Source organism: Trifolium pratense, linkage group LG2, assembly GCF_020283565.1.
Source record: "Trifolium pratense cultivar HEN17-A07 linkage group LG2, ARS_RC_1.1, whole genome shotgun sequence".
Lineage (NCBI taxonomy): Eukaryota > Viridiplantae > Streptophyta > Magnoliopsida > Fabales > Fabaceae > Trifolium > Trifolium pratense.
In genome coordinates this window covers 70,355,697-70,373,853 of record NC_060060.1, presented here as the reverse complement: position 1 = coordinate 70,373,853, position 18,157 = coordinate 70,355,697, and positions in this window count along the sequence as shown.

Genomic DNA, 18,157 nt, shown 5'->3' with positions numbered 1-18,157 from the left:
GCTTGGCGCCAGGATCCGTAGATTCTTGGTCGGACCTGTGCGCCCGCTTCCGGGCTCACTTCACTTCCTCGAGGCGTCACCCAAAAACTGAAGCAACCCTCGAGGCCATCATCCAAGGCGAGAACGAGCCTCTAAGGGCCTACCTCGAACGGTTCAACAAGGCAGCCGTTGAAGTGAAGGTCGATGAGAGCATGAAGCTGTACCTCCTCGACAGGGGATTACATCCAGACAGCGACTTTGCTAAAGCTGTCGGTATCGAAGAGCCGAAAACGCTGGATGCATTCTTCGAAAAAGCGAAGAAGTACATTACCTACGAGGAGAAACAAAGGGCCAAAGATATAAGAAGGCCGAAAAGTCAAGAAAAAACCAGGAACCATGAAAAGGACGAAGCTGGAACCTCGCGAAGAGGTAACGAAAAGCAAAGGGAGGAAAGGATAAAAGATTCCAAACCTCCTCGGGGAAAATTCACAACATATACTCCACTGAATGCGTCAAGAGATCGCATTTTCGCCGAAGTCTCCGCTGCGGACTTCAAAAAGGCTGGGATCCACTTCCCGAGACAGCAGCCCATGAAGGCAAATACTGATAGGACGAAATTTTGTCGCTATCATAAAAGCCACGGACACGTCACTGAGGACTGTGTCCACTTGAAAGATGCCATCGAGATTCTGATACAAAAGGGCTATGCCCGCAGGTATGTTCAGAACGACGAACAAGCACAACAACAACAACAGCAAAGGCGGGAGCCTCAAGAGGTCGCAATGGCCATTGATGTTCCCGAGCAGGAAAACAGAGGCATCGTCCCTCAGGCGCTTGCCATCTCAGCACCTGAAATTCCACTCCCATCCCCGGGGTCAGACGAGGGAGCGCTCCTGAGGCATTTCAACGCCCACCTGAACGGCTCATGGGAAAATTTCCCAAAAGCACTGGTGATAACAGGTGGAGGGCTGAACAAAATCACTCTCGGATCGGTGAAAAGAAAGTTCGATGAGCTGGAGAACGTTTGCTCGGTGACTCCCATCACCGTCACCAAACCCGAGGGAGATTCCGACCCGCTGGCCTTCTACAAATCAGAAGTCCCTGGGGGCTCGCCAAACTATCAGATACCACTGTTGGTGAGGGCTCGCATGGCGAACTTCGACGTCCACCGCATCCTCGTTGATCAGGGAAGCTCGTGTGACGTGATGTACTCGGGGCTATTCAAAACTTTACAGCTGTCGGAGAAAAACTTGGTCCCTTACGTAGGACCCGACCTTCAGGGGTTCAATGGGTCGACTACCAAGCCTTGGGGATATGTGGACCTCATCGTCACCTTCGGCGAGGAAAAGGCTATGAAATCCGTGAGGACGCAATTCATGGTCGTCGACTGTCCCTCGCTGTACAACTGCATCATCGGCAGAACTACTTTAGCGGAGCTATTTGCTGTGTCGTCCACTGTCCACTTAAAGCTGAAATACTACACACCGGACGGCCAGGTCGCCACCATCAACGGCGACATAGCTGCTGCGAGGAGATGCTTCGAGGCCGCGGCAAAGAATCTGAGCACCGTGGCAACCCCCAAGAAAACTGAAAAGAAAAATCCGGGGGTAAACACTATTGGAGGTTCCGTCGACATCGATGCTCGACTCACGAAAAAGGAGCATCAAGAAGAAAAACAGAAGGACCTCGCCGATGCTGAAAAGAAAATCTACCGCCCCATCCCGGACGGAGATTTCGAGCTGGTGCCCTTGGGCGAAGACCCCCTCAAAGGGATCAAGATTGGAACTGGACTCCCCGACTTGGTCAAAAAGCAGCTGATCGCCTGCCTTAAGGACAATGCTGAACTGTTCGCCTGGAGCGCTGCAGAGATGCCTGGTATCGACCCTGAGGTCGCTTGTCACCAGCTGACTTTAGATCCTAGGGCTAGTGCCGTTGTTCAGCGGCGTAGGAAGCAGTCTCCCGAAAAAGCGGAGGCTGCCGAAAAAGCTGTAAAAGACCTCCTCGAGGCAAATTTCATTTCGGAAGCTAGGTATACCACCTGGCTATCCAATGTTGTACTTGTTAAGAAATCGAATGGAAAATGGCGCATGTGTGTTGACTATACCGATCTTAATAGGGCTTGCCCTAAAGACGCTTACCCTTTACCTAACATAGACAAATTAGTAGATAATTCATCAGGATTTAAATTACTATCGTTTATGGATGCGTACTCGGGTTATAATCAAATAAAAATGGCTGAAATCGATAAAAAGAAAACAGCGTTTATGACCGAATCCGGTAATTATTATTACAACGTAATGCCTTTCGGACTTAAAAACGCAGGCGCCACATACCAAAGGATGATGAACAAAGTCTTCAATAATGAAATCGGTGACATGCTCGAAGTCTACATGGATGATATGATCGTCAAATCCGAAGAGGAAGTCGATCATACAGCCCATCTAAAAAGAGTATTCGACCAAGCGAGAAAGTATAACATGAGATTCAATCCTGAAAAATGTACGTTCGGCGTAAAAGCTGGGAAATTCCTCGGGTTTTACTTAACCGAAAGAGGAATCGAAGCTAACCCCGATAAATGCAGAGCATTCTTTGAATTTCCCACGCCGGACTCAAAGAAATCAATACAATCATTAAATGGGATGCTCACAGCCTTATCTCGTTTTGTCGCGAAATCCGCTCAACACGCGCTGCCTTTATTCAAATTACTTAGAAAAGAATCCGCATTCGAATGGACACAGGAATGCGAGGACGCGCTACAACACTTAAAACGAGCATTATCCGAACCCCCAGTACTAACGCGACCCAACGAAGGGGAAACCCTATATCTTTATCTCGCCGTAGCATCGGAGGCCATCAGCGCCGTTCTCATAAGAGAAACCGAGCAAGGGCAAAAACCTGTCTATTTCGTGAGCAAGGCTCTGCAAGGACCAGAACTCCGATACTTACAGATTGAAAAAACGGCCTTAGCAGTAGTCATGGCCGCAAGGAAGTTAAGACACTATTTCTTAGCTCACTCCATCGTGGTTCGAACTGATCAACCGATTAAGCAACTCCTTGCGAGGCCGGATATGACAGGACGAATGCTAAAATGGTCGCTCGAGTTGTCCGAATTCGAAATCTTTTTCGAAAGCAGAAAGGCTTTAAAAGCCCAAGTGCTAGCAGACTTCATAGCCGAGATGACCACACCATCTACCCCGAACAAAAACAAATGGACCATCTTCGTAGATGGATCCTCAAATCCACAAGGGAGTGGTGCAGGTATCATACTCGAAAGCGGTGAAGGAGCGCTCATAGAAGTTTCACTCGAGCTCGCCTTTCCAACCACAAACAACCAAGCCGAATACGAAGCTTTCTTGGCAGGGTTAAGGTTGGCTCAGGACATGGAAGCCGAGGAAATTAAAATATTCACGGACTCACAGCTCGTCGCATCACAAATAACCGGGGAATACCAAACAAAAGACGAGCGACTCACGGAATATTTAAACTTGATCAAAGAGAAGTTAACCAAATTCAGACAAACCGAAATCAAGCACGTTCCTCGTGAACACAATGCAAGAGCAGATATTTTATCGAAGCTCGCAAGCACTAAGAAAAAGAAAGGTGGAAATCAATCGCTTATTCAGGAAACGCTATCCAAACCAAGCATAGTAAAACCCACCGAGGTATTCCTGATATGCGAGATCGACGCCAACAGCTGGATGACACCCGTGTTCGAATTTCTGAACACTGGAAACCTCCCACTTGATAAGAAGGAGGCGGCTAAGGTAAAAAGGAGAGCCTGCGCATATGTGATCCTAAATGGAAAAATGTACCGCCGAGGATTTTCCATCCCTCTGCTAAGGTGTGTCGAGGAAAGCGAGGTAGCCTCGATCCTCGGCGAGATCCACGAAGGAATAAACGGTCAACACATCGGTGGACGCTCCTTGGCCAGAAAGGCCTTGCGAGCAGGATTCTATTGGCCTACCATGCAAGCAGACGCAAAAGAGCATGTCAAAAAATGTGACAAATGCCAACGTCACGGGGATATGCACTTGGCCCCTCCAAACGAGCTAAGAACGCTATCATCCCCGTGGCCGTTTTCTTGGTGGGGGATGGACCTCTTAGGACCGTTTCCAACGGCAGCAGGACAAAATAAATACCTAATAGTAGCTGTCGACTACTTCACGAAATGGATCGAAGCCGAACCTCTCGCCCACATCACAACATTCAACGTGTTGCGATTCTTCAAACGCAATATACTTGCGAGGTTTGGGATCCCTCAAGTTGTCGTTACAGATAACGGGACTCAATTCACGGACAAGAAAGTGCGAGAATTCATGGCAAAAATAGGTACGACCCAACATTTCACCTCGGTCGAACACCCTCAAACGAACGGACAAGCCGAAGCTGCGAACAGGGTTATACTACGAGGACTCAAAAGAAGGTTGGATGAAGCAAAAGGAAAATGGACAGAGGAACTACACAGCGTACTCTGGTCTTACCGAACCACTCCACATTCTACAACGGGAGAAACGCCTTTCCGACTGACGTACGGAACAGAGGCCGTAATTCCAGTAGAAACCGGAGCATCCTCCTTCCGAACAGAAGTACCCCTCGAAGGGGAAGACAACCATGAAATGCTCAGAGAGGAACTCGACCTCTTGGAAGAACTCCGAGACGGCGCAGCCCTCCGAGAAGCTACTTTGAAACAAAAAATAGCAAAGCGGCACGACAAAAAGGTCATCAAGCGAGAATTTGACGTTGGGACACTAGTACTCCGACGCAACCAAAAAGATTCTCGTGAAGGTAAACTCGCGGCAAATTGGGAGGGACCTTATCGTGTTCGAGCCAAAACCGAAAACGGTGCCTATTATTTGGAAGATCTTTACGGAAAAGAAATTCCCCGACCTTGGAATGCCGAAAAGCTCAAACAATACTACAGTTGAGAGAAGGTCAAAACCATCCCTCAACGAAGGCTGTGTCTTCGCCCATGAGAAACACGCCTATACAACGGAGGAGTGCTTAGGTACGGGCATGAATCTTAAAATATAAAACAAAGTCGAGACGTTTTGAGCTCGATGATGTTGGCGAGGAAAGCTCTAGACCACGGAGCACCATCGTCGTAGTACACGCCCGGTAGAACCCCAGCTCGCGATGGGATGTTCACACCCCGAGGAGGAAAGCTTAACAACAGCCCCTCTCCTCGTTGTTAGTTTGGATTAACATCTCCAAACACTTAGAATGGTCCCCCACACCTTCTAAGCCCGGCATCAGATGGTACCAGCTACCACAACGATGACCACCATCCAAACACACACTAGCGCGAAGAAACAAATAGTTCGGCGTATAGAATGTTTGGAAAATTACCAAGTTAAAAACCTCAAAATTGGTCGAGCGCAAACAAAAAGACAATCAAAGCATAAGCTTAAAAGCGTCGAGCGTATAAACAATCGGTTCGAACATTCAGAGGAAATTAAAAACGTCGCCATACAAACCCTAAATCTAGACGGGATAAAGGTAAAAGAGCAGGTGGATAAATTAAAGTACTGATAGTTAAAGACCCCGAGGGGCCATAATTGTCGATTACATCAGAAGGGCAAACGCCCGAACAAAATAAAAGAAGAAAAACAAATTTACACTTCATCATCATCAGGAGGGGTGACAATGGCTCCATCTCTCACCTCCTTCTCCTCATCTAAACCCTCCTCGTTCAAACCGGGGTTGAGAATCCTAAGCTGAGCCACTGCGTTGTTAAAGCTGAAAGCTGCAGCAGCCACCATGCTCGACTCAAGCTCCTGGATCTTGGCGAGCATATCAGCACGAGAGGAGGAAGCATACTCCCCTTGAGGATCGAGCTCCTTCTCCCGATCTTCAACGACCCCGGTGACTTGAAGCCTCTCCAACTTCCCTTCCAGCTCGCCAATCAAACCCTTCTGCTCGTCAACCTTCTGCACGGCACTATCCCTCTCCTCGGACACCGTCTTGAGCCTATCCTCCGCTTCCTTGAGATTAGCCGAGAGGGTCTTGCGCTCCTCCCTGAACACTTCGCAGGAGGCCTCGGATTCTGCCAACCTCCGCTGCAACGAAGGCAACTCCTTGCGAGCTTCATCCCTCTCCTCCAAATACTTGCACTCCCGACCATTCAAAAAAGTCGCCATTTCGACCAATTTGAGTAGAGCCATGGATTGGGCAGCTATCTCGGCACGAAGAACCTCAGGACCCATATCCGATAGGATGGCTTCATCCGCAGGATTAATCTTCACTTTGGTAGCTCCGGTCAGTAGCTCGCCATGAGCATAAAGTGGAGGGAGGACAAAATCGTCAGCAGGAAGCCCAGCAGTCAACTTGTGGGGACCGGGAAGAGGAGGATCATCCTGGCCAGAAAGATCCATGAGCACATGATCCTGTCGAGAAGAGGTTTCCTCCTCCAGTCGAGTCCTCTTCGAGCGATCCACGTTGGAAGCTGTGGGAGACTGAGGGGCAGAAGAAGTTGTAGCAGCGCTGCTCGCCTCCCTCTTGTTCTTGGCAGCACGAGCTTTGCGGAGAGCAGCAGATCCACTGGTCATTGTACCTACACAAATCAGAGCATCAGTTAGCAAAACAGAAGGCGAGCGAATAGAAAAAGCAATAACAGTTGGTAGAAAATAAATAAAAGAAAGCTATGAGCATACTCCAAAAAACGGTCAATTCCTCCGAGGTGTCGCAAGCGAGCAACTCTTTGGTAGCGATCACCTTCGGGCAGGTCAACCTTCGACCATCTTCCCCAAGCAAAGGCTCGCCATTCGAGTCACTCAGAAGGAACGGAGGCAAGCCCTCCACAAACTCTAATAATTTTTTATAATCAGCTCTCTCCTCAGCTGACAACGCTCCCAGCGTAAAAACAAATTCTTTGGTCGACATGGAATAATGATCCCTGCGCCAATAGAACGGAAATCTAGCAAAATCCTCCTCTATAGGGAGACCCTGCTCATCTAGAACTTCCTGCCCAAGCTCATCAATGCGATGCCCCCTACGAACGAAATTGTTCCAACCTTTCGTCGTGATTGGCCTAACTCCATAAAACACGGACTTGAACCCTCGAACCGACTCGTCGAACATATCAAAGAGGCGTTTCCGTTGCCTCAAAGAAACCCATCCATGCTTGGTGCTCGGTACTGGGGCTCCCTTCGCGAGCTTCCCTTTCGCCTGTTCCCCCCGAGGACAGCTCCGTTGAAGGCCAAAATGGTAAAAGAATAAAGGCAAGGTGGGGCCCAGACCCAAATACTCTGCAGTTTTCTCGAAAGCCTTGATAAAGGCCAACGAGTTCGGATGAAGTTGAGAAGGGGCCAAGTGGAGATGGCGAAAAATGGACACCTCCAGATCTGTGAAGGGCAACCGAATTCCCAGATGCTTAAAGGCAATCTCGTACATAGGAATCGTCCCCCAAGCCCAGTTGCCGCAGATCCGGTGGCGAGCAGTGGGAATCCGCACCTCGAAATCTTCGGTGGGAGGAGTTTGTATATCCGTGCACATCGTCTCCGGGATGTCACTCTCGCAGTCCTGATAAACCGACGCCGTCTCTCGAGGTTCATCCGCCACCCACGAAACGTCGGCTCGGATACGAATCGACGAGGAAGGCTGTTGATCTACGAACGCGAAGTCACTTTGAGATCCCTCAGCCATCTAGAAAACCTGAAAAAGCAGAGGAAGGAAAAATGAATTCGACATTCAAATCCACCCTTCCACCGCCAAATCAAGCGAAAGGGCGAGGATCTCAAACAAAGATTACGCAGAAACCAAGTGACAAATCATCTCTCCGAACGCGAAATTCATGTAAACAACCGAGCACGAAATGCATATGGTCCTCGACACTGTTCTAAGCTAAAACCCAACCGTCAGTTGGTGAAAACAAGCGATTTCTCGCCGGAAAACCGCGAAAAACCCCTCTTTTGGGGGAAAAAGGGTGCTAATCACCACCTACAACCTTCAAAAAAGACTACCTAGACTACACAGGAAACATACTACAGCCCTACACCGCGTGAACTATCTACAACAATACAAAGTAAAATCCAAACAAAATCGCCAAAGATTAAAAGGATAAAACACTTACTTGTTGATCAAATGAAGACAGAAATGAGGAGTTTGTAGTAGAAAAACAGCAGAGAAAACTTGGACCGGAAAGGCAAAACGATAGAGAAAGTAAGTGAGAAACTGTAAAGTTTCAAACGAAAAACCTCCCTCCTATATATAGGCCAACGCATCCGTACAGGAAAATTCGCGCCGCTTCCATCTGAACCACAGGATCGATCTAACGGTCCGGATCAATCACGATCAAGTGGCCCAGATGTGATCTCAGGAGAAACGAAAAGGCGCGAAAATCCAACGGTCCAAAACGACCTCGAAGTTCAAATCTCAAAGAATAGCCACTCGAGTGCTGTTTCATAGCCTTTACACGTGGCGAGAGGAAACGAAGTGACTCGTCCTTTCAAGTCACACCCGTCTGCTCGCGCAAATCTCGCGAAATCCAAGACACCACATCCCGAGAAAATTGCGACCAAATAAGGAAACGCAAGATCCTCGGAATCCTTCCCCTTATTTCTTTGCTAAAAATACGGGGAAAGCCGCAGCAATCGAATAAGAACACCGCGCTCCTCGACAAATTCGTAAAGTCGAAAACATGCTCGAACAATGAGTATAGTTTTTCGATCGAAAATCCGCTCGGAATGCTTCGGAAAATTAGCGACATTATTAAATCAAGAGCATACATAAAGCATGAGTGCAAATAAATTATGCTCGGGAAAATCAAAAGAGAATTATTTTATTAATGATAGTCCGTTACAAAGGAAAGAGGATTACAAATGGATCTGAGCACCTAATCCTCGTGCTCGGAACCTGAGCTAATCGCGGAATCCGAATCAGTCCACAGCACCTCCTCTGGCCATATCTTAGCCTCTTTTCCAACCTGGGACCCCCCTTCACCAGAGGCAGGGCCAGGAGGATAGAGACGGGGAGATTGATGAGCCCTCAGGAACTCCTCGACTGCCCCAATGAAATCCGCCGATTCGTCGGAACTGGAGGTATCAGAAGTATCCGAAGAAGGGAACATCACCTTAGCTTCTTTCCCCTTTTGAGAACGAGCCGGTGCAGGCTTAGGAACTTCCGCTCTCTTTTTCCCTCTTCGAGACTCAGAGCCATCAGCAACAACCTTCTTGGAATCCCTATTATCCATCGCTAGCCTCCAAACTCAGGATATGGGAAGCCAAAGGATAAGCAAGTATTTATAGCAAAACTTGCCACCCAAAGGGCCAGTCACCACACCTGACATCCCATAAATGCGAGAGGCGGCTGCAGAATCCTAGGATTGACCACTTGGAATAAACGATTTTCCCTTTCCAAAGCTTGACTTTGACCATAGGGACACTGCGAAAATTCAGCTGCCCAACTCGGATCTGGTACGTTCGGTAAATCAAGATGAATCGATAAAGCTTCAAGTCATTACCCTCGCCTACGAGCATAACGACTTGGGGGGCTCCTGTTCTGGGCCGAGCATCGAGCTCGAGCATCAGAGGGTGTCGAACACATACACCATCCGAGCACGTCCTAACGGTCAGATACCCTTGCGTATTGTAACGGCCGTAAACCGGAATGATGAGCATTTACTGCACATCAAGGCCTCCAAGCCGTTTTCCGGCAGCCACTTGATGGCCATTAATGCCATCAAGGGCCTTAGCCCAGCGCTGGGGGCTATATATATGCATCTCACTTCATTTGCAAGGTACGCATTTTTTATAGCTAAGAAAACCTTACACACATACTGACTTGAGCGTCGGAGTGCCTGCAGGTACACAACCCCCCTCCGCTCCAACAGGGGTCTCAAACGCTCTCAACCACCGCAAACGCCGGCGAAGTCGCATCTTTCTGGTCTACACGATCAGTTGTAATGGGAGAAGCTGAGTGTGGGTTAGTTAAAATGTAAAGTCGACACTGGTTTCTTTGAGAATGAGGGTGTTACGTTTGCATCAAGTTGTTTTAGAGACCACACCAGACATTTCACGTTGCCTCAAACATGACGGCAAAACCCTAAACTATCTACTATTAAAGGTGATGCAATCGCTCTTCTTGAGGTAATGCAACCAGTTGGCAGTTGCTAGTAAAGATTTTGAGCTAGTTGTCTTTGAAAGAGATACACAAATATTGGTGGATGCTATTTATCCGAGTCATCATGGAACAACTAAATTTAGTATAATTATTTTTAGTATTGTTAATTTTATGGCATCACATTTAAACATTGATGTTAAGTTTATTACGAGACAAATGAATATTGTTGCTTATACCTTTACAAGGGTGACCATATCTTGACTAGTCTCTATACTTTAGGGTTTAAATTAAATTAGAGGTTAAAGTTAGGAAAAAATATAAAAAAGTTATAAGTCCACACCATATTTGAAGAAAAGCTATAAGTTAGTGGAAAAACTTTTATCAAATATATGATCTGTTTAAATTGATTTATTTGAGGTTGTCTATTTACATGAGTTTTGTGAGACTATTTAAAAAAAATTATTAAAATGACTTATGGCAATTTTCAAAAAAAAAAATCAACTTATTTTCATAAAATTTTCAATATAGCTTAAAAAAACAGTTGATAGCGTGTACTTTTATAAATTATAAAAAAAACCCTTATCTAATAAGGGAAAGGATTATCTCCCATACTTGAGAGAATCGAGTGAAATCAAGACCCTTCATTTTTTTAAAAAAATAATAAAATATGACATGTGCTTTGAAAAAAGGAGTGAATGAGATCTCACATGACAATAATGTCACCGGAGAGGATATGCACCCATTAATAAGCATTTGTGATATATTAGCTACAAATAAATGTTGTTTATGCAAATAGGCCTTCGGATTTAATCGAACAAGCTTATAAGCTACTAATGGAATAAGTTATAGTAGTAATATTTTTTAACGGCAAATTTAATATTATTAATAACCGATATCTACACAAAACGAATAGAGGTCGAAAAAAACGGAACTACAAAATAAATATGCCGTATATAAGCGGAACACCCATAAAAAAAGCCAATAACAGATATCACCTAATAAAGATTCACTTCTAATATCATTCTTAGAAGGACCCTCAATCTCTAGAGCATCGAAGACAAACAACAACCCGACCCATAAAAATACTATTAAACTCTAACTTACGATCAGGAATTAAAAATCAAAATCCAAAAGTTACAGTAGTACGTTACATGGCTACATGCCAAACGGAGCCCCTTTATTGTGTTTGTGCATGTGCCGCATTATAGTACCGACCATTCTGGTATATTAATTCGTCAGTAGCTTAGTTGTGTACTATGAGCCACTGAGCCGACGACGGTGTTGACTCTTGTGCATGCAGTTTTGACCTTTGTTATCCTTTGACATTTTTGTCACAAAACTTTTCTCTTTTTCTTGAAAAAGAAAAGTAAATCAAGGAAGATTTTTCTAGTGCTCGAGAAGAATGCGGCCAAACCAAAATACAATCCAGCCTTATAATTTCAAAATATACCTGAGTAAAAAAAAAAATAGACCATTGCCAACTTGGGAACGGATTCTCTCCGGTGTATTTTCAACCAGAAAGTATCCAGTGGCAATTATGGCCGTCAAATTCTGTGGGACCCATTGAATTAATAAAAAACTATTGGTTGAGATTCCACTGCACACAATTTACACTGCAGAGGTTCTCTTCCCTCGCCAACTTAATTATCAAGTTTTCAATTTATGTCTTTATCAAGTTTATAAATTTTCATATATTAATAAAAAAAACTAATTGAGACTTTTTTTTATTAATGTTTCCAGGAGAAGGGATTTATTTGTATAATTTGTTCATAATTTTTTGTCCTTTGAATTTTTTTATTCCAAAACTTTAATTGTCTTTTTTTTAAGAAGCTAAAATTAGTCTACTCGAATTAGTATAAGAGATGTAACCAAAAAAAAAAGTATAAAAGAGAATCGAACTTGAAAGCTGGAGGAACACACTTTTAAGTCCCAAGTCAATATCACCGACGCAAGTGTGTTTTTCAAAACTTTAGTTGTTTTAAGCAACCAACATATGTTTTACGGTTTGTACATTCACAAAAATGAAAAGCAATCATTAAATAAATTTTTTTTCTTTTTTAATAAAATATATAAGAGTAAAAGTAACTTAATTTAATCATATTTATTATTTTTTAATGAGTAAAATTTTAAAAGGATTAAAAATTTGAGATGGAGAAAGTTATGTAATTGATTAACTACTTGGTCGGAATGGAAGAGAAAACCATAACATTTTTCATTCACTTGACACGATCAATCCCCTCAACAGTAGTGAGCCACTCTAGGGGGTAACATAACAGCAGCAGCATTATAAGAAGAAAGAAAACAAAAAAAAAAAAAGGCAAATTAAAGGAAACAACAACTGTGCTTCAAATTCAGTCCATCCAAAAAAAAGGCACAGAAAAGGCAAAACGTGATTGAAAATGCAAAATATGGGCCAATAATCAATCATTGAGGCCGGTGACATTGACAATATAACACTGTTTTATTAGAGGAGTGTCTTGTTCTTATTCTTACTACTATATCTCTAAACCCACTTACGTACCTTTCTTTTGGTCAATTATTATTGTTTCTTTCTTTGTTGTCTAAGCACGGGCTGATTTTGTAATAAGTCACTATCACCTATATTTATCTAACGGCTCCATGATATTATATGGGTATTTTTTTTTAACGCATATATATATGAGTATTTTTAGGTTACCTTGTTTTAAGCAATAATTAATAAAAATTAGACACATAAGTAAATTATTAAATAGAGTAAAAACTAGAAACTAGTTTTTTTTAATAATCATAAAAACTAGATTATTGGTACCAATTAAATGTATTCATGTGACTAATACATTATTAAATAAATTATCCACAATTTTTTAAGGTGATCACTATATTATAAGCAAAAAGAAGACATTAAATTTTGATCACTTATAAATAAAACTTAAACATTTTTTAACTGTACATTTTTCATTAAACGTCAACAAATATACTAGTAAATTCAATTCGTATTTTACATGAACTTTAAAAAATTAATTGCAAATAACTAACTTTTTTGGTTACCGTAAATTATTTTTTCTACTTATATAATTGTTTTGATGAATTAAGAGCATCTAAATATTAAGGTGAGGATAAATTTTTCTCAATCATTCTACGTCCTCTATTGATAGCTCATATTATTATAAAAAAAGAAAAAAAAGAAGACAATTACAAGGGAGAACTATGTCTTACACCCCAACACAAGGACGGATCTAGGATGTTTTTTTTGGTGTGGCCAAAATTTATTAGTATTAAAAAATTTAAATGATAATTTTGAACTTAAGCATGAAAAATATATTCTATTTGTTTTAAATCTTTGGTCATTTTAAAATTTCGCACATAGATTAAGAAATAATAAATATTGAAATTTTATGTTATTTTTACTCTTACTTTTTATTTTTTAAAAAAATCATTTAATAGATGTTTATAGTTTTTACAAGGGAACTAAGGGGAAAATATCATTAATTGTACTTTGGTTTTTTAAAAGAACTAAAATTTTGAGACAAAAATAAAAAATCAGAGATAGAAGGAATATTAAAAGTTTAGTATTCTCTTCACTATATTTAACATTAAACTTATGCAAGTTGAAATTTACAACACTAAATAATTGTACTTCTCTTTTATTTATCATTTTTTGGCATGATATGTATTTAAATATGACTTTTTAAAATAAAAGTAATGAAAATTATGACCTACAAATCAAATATTTTGTGTTCTTTTTTTCTAGATGAACTTTTTTTAAAACATACCTACGGAATAATCATTCAAAAATACAAGTTTTCTTAACAGTAGAGTGTCTGAAGTTCGAACTCCGACTCATAAATAATATATGCGATGTCTCACGGGAACCAAATATATTTAACTATACACATATATAATATATGTATAAAATTTTTTTTGAAAAATTTGGTGTGGCCATGGCCACACTTGGCCTTAACATAGATTCGTCCCTGCCCCAACATGGAACAATGAAGCATACAAACACCTATTTAATCCTGAAAGACAAAATAGAAGTCCCTAATAACTTAAGGTGAATGAACCGACCGTCAGCACATAACGACTCACATACTCACTACTCCCAGCATGATGATGATCTTTTCAAGCTAAACAGTCTAAAATTTTGAATTTTTGATACATAAAATAATCGTTAATTTAGTAATTATTTGATCTAATGTACCGGTACATTGAAATTTGACAGATGTACCGTAGAAACTCCCTTACCTTATACATTTAGAGATCAAAATAATTTTCCGTCCTAATATTAATTCACAATGAAATTTTTGACAAAAGAACATAAAATCATATATTCAAAGCTCTTAGTTTTGTTCATCTTAATGTAAGGGTTTGAGTACCCCTTATACTCCTGATGATTATTTCGCAAGTGCACGAAAATCACGTAGTAATAGAATGTGAGTTGTCGATCCACAGGGATTGTGTGATCAAACGAGTTCAACGGTATCTATATACATTATGTAAAAACAGAACATGAATGGGGGGTAGATTGAGTGATCAATTGGTAGAAAATTAATGCTAGAAATTAATGGAAAACGAGGTAGAATCATCGGAATCATTTAGTCTATAGCTAACGTCATGCAACCTTCAATATCATAAAATCCTACTCAAGTGTTCACAACTAGATCGACAAGATGGTGAAACGCAATCTCTTGTCTAACAATCACTCTATTCGTTGTCGATGCTCCCCCTCTCGGGTGCTAAGCTATCTACAACGAATGAGGTTTACGCGCGTCGATCGTTTGCTACACCCTACGCCTCGCGTGATCTCTCGACCGGAGAACGTCCGAGTGTTAAATGCAATTCAGTTCAGACATTAAATCAATACTCTCGCACGTGATTTAACTCAAAATCATTATAACGCTAATGAAGAATTATAAAGCATTAAACTCAGATTGCATTTGATAAACACTATAGAGAGAGTACAATCTTACACAATTGAAGGTTACATTCAGCTGAACTACATCCTAAACTATCCTAGATCCTACCTCCAAGGAGTTTAGCTCCTCATTGTTCTTCGATTGCTTCCTCGCTTCATCGCCACGGCTTGTGAATCCATGATCTGATGCGCTTGGAGCTCCCCACTGGAGTGTTGAATCACGATCTTCAAGTATCAAAACCAGAATGTAGTGAAAAGTGCAGAAATTTTCCAACCCCTGCACCAGAAAACGAGATTTCAATATATAGCATCGCAGCCACGCTGGGCGTGAGATCTACCACGCTGGGCGTGGTTGCTGAAATTAACACTACGCTGGGCGTGAGATCTATCACGCTGGGCGTGGTTGCTGAAATTAACACTACGCTGGGCGTGAGATGGGCTACGCCCCCAGCGTAGTGCAATTTTTCTCCTTCACGCCGCGCGTGATAGATCTCACGCCGCGCTTGACAGAAGCAGTTTTTTTTTGTCTCTCTGGTGCAGGAATTACGCTGGGCGTGGTCCATCACGCCCCCAGCGTAGTGCAATTGTGATTTTCCTGCATATTTTCCTGTTTTCTTGTAGAACATGCAATCTTGCTTCCGAGTTGATTTCTTTTGATTTTATTGCTTAAAAACTACTAAAATGAGTCTAATGTTCCTCAAATAGCATGGATTATGAGAGTGTGACGATCCGTCATCACAACCCCAAACTTAAACCTTTCCTTGTCCTCAAGGAAACAACTTTTGCCTCAAGCTTTTGTGTCAAGACCTTGGCATTTTCCTTAGATTACTCGAATCATACATGCGTGAGACTTACCTGATGATCAATGGTCCACTCGCAAGCAACACTCAATTGCACAATAGTTCCCGCAAGACATTTTCAAGTAACTCACACTTTTCAACCAAGGCTCTATGATTTCATCACAATACTCACATACACTCTTCATTCATGGTAATTCAGTCAAATCAACACATCAATGCAAGTCAACAATAATTTTGCAAGTAGTCTAAAAACTTATTCGGTTCACTTTGTGCACACACTTTAGAGGTCTTTTAGGGTTATAGCGTGGCTTGGTTAGGGTGGATGGTGACTTTTTAGGATAAGTAGTAGAAAAACTTGGAGTTAGATCCCCCTAATAGTCAAAGAAAATCTCATAAACCAAAACCCTATTTTTGAAACATAGTGGACTAGAGAACTTTTTTCAAATCAACACTTAAGTTTTGCAATTCTTCTTGTAATTCAAGGCTATCACTACCTTTTGTATTTCTTTTCTCTTTTTTTTTCAACAATCATATTTTTTTCAATCTTTTCTTTTCTTGTTTCACATAAAGCCTTGCAATTTTTGAAATTTTTTGAAATTTTTTCAACTTTTCAAATCAAAACCTTTTTGCAAATTCTCTAGTACCCTCACCCCAAACTTTATTTCTTGCTAATTCCAAAGAGCAACCCCAAACTTAGTGGTGAGCAATGCGCATCAACCACTACTTAGGTGTCTAACCTCCAAGAAAGTCATTCCTTTTTTCATCAAAAATTCTTAAGGTTTGCAAAAATAACATATTTTCTTTCGGCTCAAATTGGGTAAGCAAAGGATATATCAACATGTAAGGGTGGATAGAAAAGGCTCAAGGTACCAATAAACATGCCTCGTGTGTGCTACAAAAGTACCAATCAAATAAAGAGACGACAAGCAAAATCTAGAGACAATACACGAGTGGATATCACACATAGAAAGAATGAGAGTGTTTGGCTCAATACCTCACGGTTGGGTCGAATCAAAGAGCCGGTCAAAAAGTGTGCATTCCCTTCCTTTGCCTCTTGATCACATGAGTGCAACAAGCAATTGCATTGAAAGTTTAACAAATCACACACGGATAGAATCAAACAATTGATACTCAAGTAATAGAAAGAACATGCCAAGATATCGAAACAAACTCTAAAGGTAAACGAAATTCCACAATTGAACATAAAAAAAAATTCAAATTCAGAGTTAAAAGTATATTCATCCAGCAAATTCAAAGAGAACATCAAACAATTATTCAAAACAGTAGCATAAAAGTGAGAGGAAAGAAAGGACCGTAAACTCATGGGTTGCCTCCCATGAAGCGCTTCTTTCTCGTCATTAGCTTGACTCTTCATCATCACAAGTTAGGGAGGATACTTCAACTTTGATTCAACCCGGCTCCTCTTCTTCTCTTCCTTCAAAGGAGCAATATTAATATCAATAAGTAATGATTTCACACTTCCCGAATCACTCTTGAGATCTTTTCCTTTGGTCTTCAAATTGGTTCTTTCCTTCTTACTAGACCGTGATGGAGATTTCTTAGAGCTTTTCTTCACCGAAGCATTCAATGTTGAAGTGGAACACTTTTGAGGATTGACAACCGGATTGGGCTCTTCTTCTTTGGCCACCTTGTGCAAACAATATATAGGAACCACACCATCCAAGTCCCATCCTAGGTCGTCATTCACTTTCTCCGCTTCTTTTAACAAGTCATTCTCTTCTAGTGGAGTGAGCAAATCACTTATGATTATGGGTTTCCTAGAGTCGCCACCCAAAAACACATACTTCCATTTAGGAGGAAGTTCTTTTAATTCCGGTGGCTTTTTTATCGCCTTTGGATCTTTCTCCTCTTCTAGGGGGTTATCCAAGTTTTGAAGAAACATTTCAATCTCATGATCCCACTCTTCTTCTTTCTCATCTTTTACCACTTCCTCTAGCACTTCCACTTTGAAACATTCGGATACCACTCCACAAAATTCAAGGTCTTGGTTCTTGACCTCCTTCAACCTAGGATAAGGCATTCTAGCATATGGTGAAGGAACTTGAAACTTGAGGCCCTTCACAAGAGGTTTCTTGCCTTTCTTAGCACTAGACTCATTCTCCACTCTCTTTTCAACTTCACCCTCATAAGCTTTTTCCTCCTTATTTTTTTCTTCTTTCTTATTTTCTTTTCTATTTTCAACTACACCATCTTTACTCTCATCCTTTTTAGGCTTCTCCACTACTTCCGGTGATGAAACTTCTATACTCCTCAAATTAATGGAATTACAACTTTCATTACGAGGATCCGTGGTGTTTCCATAAAAACTACTTTGAGTTTGTAGAGAAGAGACTTGCCTTGCTAATTGACCCATTTGGTTTTCGAGATTTTTGATGGAGGCTTTATGACGTTCGCTTGACACTTCTTG